The sequence below is a fragment of the Schistocerca serialis genome, chromosome 4 (genome assembly GCF_023864345.2).
Source record: "Schistocerca serialis cubense isolate TAMUIC-IGC-003099 chromosome 4, iqSchSeri2.2, whole genome shotgun sequence".
In the NCBI taxonomy this organism is placed as follows: domain Eukaryota; kingdom Metazoa; phylum Arthropoda; class Insecta; order Orthoptera; family Acrididae; genus Schistocerca; species Schistocerca serialis.
Genome location: NC_064641.1, coordinates 415,830,541 through 415,835,540, shown reverse-complemented (window position 1 = coordinate 415,835,540; position 5,000 = coordinate 415,830,541). Strand labels below are relative to the sequence as shown.

Here is a 5,000-nt window from a genome sequence, read left to right as displayed (position 1 = left end):
AAGACTAATCGAACCATCTAGTAGCTGGTTCCCTCCGAAGTTTCCCTCAGGATAGCTGGTGCTCGTACGAGTCTCATCCGGTAAAGCGAATGATTAGAGGCCTTGGGGCCGAAACGACCTCAACCTATTCTCAAACTTTAAATGGGTGAGATCTCCGGCTTGCTTGATATGCTGAAGCCGCGAGCAAACGACTCGGATCGGAGTGCCAAGTGGGCCACTTTTGGTAAGCAGAACTGGCGCTGTGGGATGAACCAAACGCCGAGTTAAGGCGCCCGAATCGACGCTCATGGGAAACCATGAAAGGCGTTGGTTGCTTAAGACAGCAGGACGGTGGCCATGGAAGTCGGAATCCGCTAAGGAGTGTGTAACAACTCACCTGCCGAAGCAACTAGCCCTGAAAATGGATGGCGCTGAAGCGTCGTGCCTATACTCGGCCGTCAGTCTGGCAGTCATGGCCGGTCCTTGCGGCCGGCCGCGAAGCCCTGACGAGTAGGAGGGTCGCGGCGGTGGGCGCAGAAGGGTCTGGGCGTGAGCCTGCCTGGAGCCGCCGTCGGTGCAGATCTTGGTGGTAGTAGCAAATACTCCAGCGAGGCCCTGGAGGGCTGACGCGGAGAAGGGTTTCGTGTGAACAGCCGTTGCACACGAGTCAGTCGATCCTAAGCCCTAGGAGAAATCCGATGTTGATGGGGGCCGTCATAGCATGATGCACTTTGTGCTGGCCCCCGTTGGGCGAAAGGGAATCCGGTTCCTATTCCGGAACCCGGCAGCGGAACCGATACAAGTCGGGCCCCTCTTTTAGAGATGCTCGTCGGGGTAACCCAAAAGGACCCGGAGACGCCGTCGGGAGATCGGGGAAGAGTTTTCTTTTCTGCATGAGCGTTCGAGTTCCCTGGAATCCTCTAGCAGGGAGATAGGGTTTGGAACGCGAAGAGCACCGCAGTTGCGGCGGTGTCCCGATCTTCCCCTCGGACCTTGAAAATCCGGGAGAGGGCCACGTGGAGGTGTCGCGCCGGTTCGTACCCATATCCGCAGCAGGTCTCCAAGGTGAAGAGCCTCTAGTCGATAGAATAATGTAGGTAAGGGAAGTCGGCAAATTGGATCCGTAACTTCGGGATAAGGATTGGCTCTGAGGATCGGGGCGTGTCGGGCTTGGTCGGGAAGTGGGTCAGCGCTAACGTGCCGGGCCTGGGCGAGGTGAGTGCCGTACGGGTGCCGGTAAGTGCGGGCGTTTAGCGCGGGCGTGGTCTGCTCTCGCCGTTGGTCGGCCTCGTGCTGGCCGGCGGTGCAGGATGCGCGCGCCTGCGCGGCGTTCGCGCCCCGGTGCTTCAACCTGCGTGCAGGATCCGAGCTCGGTCCCGTGCCTTGGCCTCCCACGGATCTTCCTTGCTGCGAGGCCGCGTCCGCCTTAGCGTGCTCCTCCGGGGGCGCGCGGGTGCGCGGATTCTCTTCGGCCGCCATTCAACGATCAACTCAGAACTGGCACGGACTGGGGGAATCCGACTGTCTAATTAAAACAAAGCATTGCGATGGCCCTAGCGGGTGTTGACGCAATGTGATTTCTGCCCAGTGCTCTGAATGTCAACGTGAAGAAATTCAAGCAAGCGCGGGTAAACGGCGGGAGTAACTATGACTCCCAAAGCCCACCTGATGCGTAATATATGGACCCTCTCGATTCACCCCTCAGCATCCTTGTGATGTCGGGTGGATGATGGTTCAATTAGCCTCTCGGTGGGAAATCCTAGCTCTGGCCTTCAAGTGGCGGGAGTCGTGAGGGTGCTGTGAAAGGTTTCGCGTAGGTGTACCTTTCCAGTATCCCGACCGACAGAGCAGGGTGCTTTTCGGGCTTGGGGGTTACCTCCCCCCCTGCCTTTGTTACAGCTGGTGCAACTAATAGAAGCGAACGTGGTACCAGGCCTCCCGCTGGAGCGCCTGTGCCAGCTGATGAGCCAGCCAACCAGCCAACCGGTGCGGGTCGAGCGCTGCTCCCCGCCATCTGCCCTGATTGTATGCGGTCCTTCTCCACCAAGACCGGACTTGGTGTCCATCGGCGTCGCGCCCATCCGACTGCTGCTAATGCTGAGATCAAGACCGAGAGGAAGAAGGCCAGGTGGTCCCAGGAAGAGCTCCTGCGTCTGGCCCATGCAGAAGCGACTCTTGCCACCCAGGGTTGCAGATTTTTAAACCAGGAGCTTGCAAAGGCCTTCCCCGAGCGTACGCTGGAATCAATTAAATGTCAGCGTAGAGCGCAGCCCTACAAAGACATGGTGGCGAAGTTTGTCACCGAGCTTGCTGGCATGGATCGCGGCCTTCGGGGTCCTCCTAGCGAGCCTGCAGTCAGTCATTCTTTGCCACAGTCTCCACCTTGTGGGGAAGATGTTGACCTAGCCATCTGGTCATTTGTAGCAGAACTCCCCCAATCAGACCGCCGATTCCGCTCGCTTGATGATCTCGTGGCTCTGGGTCCCACCACTAGCCGTGAAACAATCCAGGCTATGTTGCTGTCTGCTCTGGACGAAGTAGGCAGCAGGGAGCCAGCCGTCCACCAAGCTGCGAGTGTGCGGACCCAACAGCCCCCAGAGCGGAAGCGTGCACGCAGGAGATGGGAGTATGCGGTGGTTCAGCGTGCTTTCAAGAAGAACGGAGCACGCTGTATCAACGGACTTCTTGATGGCACACTCTTGCATCAGCCACCATCCATCCCAGGGCTGATTGAGTTTTGGACAGACCTCTTCTCTCCACCACGTGTTAGGTCTCGACCTCCGCGTGGGGAGGGTCTGTCCGATGAGCTGCTGCCATTCTCGAAGAGGGTGCCCTTCCGTGACCTCTGGGCTCCCATTTCTGCAGAAGAAGCCACCGCTGCTCTCCCGCCTCGCAATTCTGCTGCAGGTCCTGACGGCCTCACGCCGACGCAACTGCGTCGCCTTCCCCGGGAGGTTCTCCTCAAGATCCTTAATTTCCTCCTCCTTTCCCGTTCCCTTCCATCCCGACTCCTTCAGGCCAGAACAACCCTGCTGCCCAAGAAGACCGCCGCAGCATCCCCTGCTGACTTTCGTCCGATCACAGTGTGCTCGGTGCTGACCAGAGCCTTTCACAAGGTTCTGGTTGGCCGCCTGATGCGCTACTGTGTGTTGGACGGTCGCCAGCGGGCTTTCATCCCTCAGGATGGGATGCTTCATAACACCTTTCTTCTCGATCTGGCGATGACCCAGGCGTGCCGAGCTGCCGGCTCGCTGTACTTGGCATCTCTGGATGTGTCAAAGGCCTTCGACTCGCTTGCCCATGGTGCCCTTGGTCCTGTGCTAAGGGCCCATGGTCTGCCGGTCGAGTTCGTTGACTACATCCAGGGATGCTATGAGGCGGGATCGACGGTTATCTGCGCGGATGGGAAGTCGTCAGATCTAGTGCGGCCTTCGAGGGGTGTTCGGCAGGGTGACCCGCTGTCTCCTATTCTCTTCAACATGTCCATTGACATTCTCTTGTCTCGTCTGCCTGCTCATATTGGTGCACGCATTCTTGGACGGCGGATAAATGCGGCTGCATTCGCTGATGACCTCCTGCTGTTCGCCGAGACTCGTGATGGATTGCAGGAACTTCTCACCATCGCCACGTCGGCCCTGGGGGATCTCGGGCTCGAGGTCAACCCACGGAAGTGTTTTTCTCTCGCCCTTGTCTCATCAGGCCGGGAGAAGAAAACCAAGGTCGACGAGACTGTCATCTTTCGTGCTGGAGGGAACAACATCCCAGCACTGGCGATGGGAGATACTTTCAAGTATCTAGGCCTGCAATTTTCCACGTGCGGACGCAGTCTTTTTCATCCCCGGCGGGAGGTCGAGAAGCAGTTGGACATCATCAAGCGTGCACCACTCAAACCTCAGCAGCGGCTTTTTGCCCTTCGTTCTGTCATCCTCCCGGGTATTTTCCATGGCCTCGCCCTGGGGAGGACTCGTCTTGGGGCCCTCTCTTCCCTTGACGTCTGTGTTCGTGCAGCCCTTCGATCTTGGCTGCACCTGCCAGCAGATACGCCGGTCGGTTACTTCCACGCCCCCATCTCTCATGGGGGCTTGGGGGTGCCTGCAGCCCGCTGGCTGGGCCCTCTTCTTCGCAGGAGAAGATTGGCGAAGATGCAAGGACTGGGTGCGGCAGTGGACGATTCTTCCCAGGACTTAATCCAGCGAGAAATTCACCAACTGGACCACGCCCTGCAATGGCAGGGGGAAGTTATAAAGTCCAGTTACCAGTTGGGCCGGTGTTGGGCCGACCGCCTGCACTCGTCGGTCGACGGCGCTGCGCTACACGAGTCTGCCCGAACACCAGGGCAGCACTGCTGGGTCTCCAATACGCGGCAGTTCGTAACCGGCCGCGACTACATCTCATGCCTGCGTGTCCGGATTAATGCCTTACCAACTCGGGCACGGCTGCTACGTGGGAGGGAAGGTGACACCAGTTGCCGCGCTGGCTGCAATGCCACGGAGACTGCCAACCATGTCATTCAACAGTGCTGGAGAAGCGACGGGGCTCGCATTGCTCGACACGATGCCATGGCGTCCTATCTGGCGCGAGGCCTCCGCCGCAGAGGCTACAATGTTCTGCTAGAGCCTCACCTTCGTACATCTGAAGGCCTGAAAAAGCCAGACATCGTGGCGGTCCGTGACACTGCAGCATTTGTCATCGATGCGCAGGTGGTTGGCGACAACCGTGATCTTGGTAGGTGTCACCGTGAGAAAGTAGCCGTCTACGACAAGCAGGCTGTCTACGACAAGATCCGCGAGCTGTTTCCAGTGGTTACGGAATTCACCACCACGTCGGCGACCATCAACTGGCGTGGGGTTTGGTCTCCAGCCTCTGCTAAAGCATTGCAGGATGTCGGTGTGACGAAGGGCCACCTTTCAACATTGAGCACCAGAGTACTTCTGGGCAGCATCATGGCGGCGCGGCGTTTCGAATCTATGACTGCCCCTCGCCGCCGCACGATGCCCCGCACTGGCGTTGGTTAGCGTGGT

The 5,000-nt window shown here is 58.6% G+C and overlaps 1 pseudogene; it reads left to right on the top strand.

The window, feature by feature from the left end:
- The window catches only part of LOC126475637 (large subunit ribosomal RNA), an 8,604-nt pseudogene that overhangs the window by 1,244 nt on the left and 2,360 nt on the right, over positions 1-5,000 (top strand).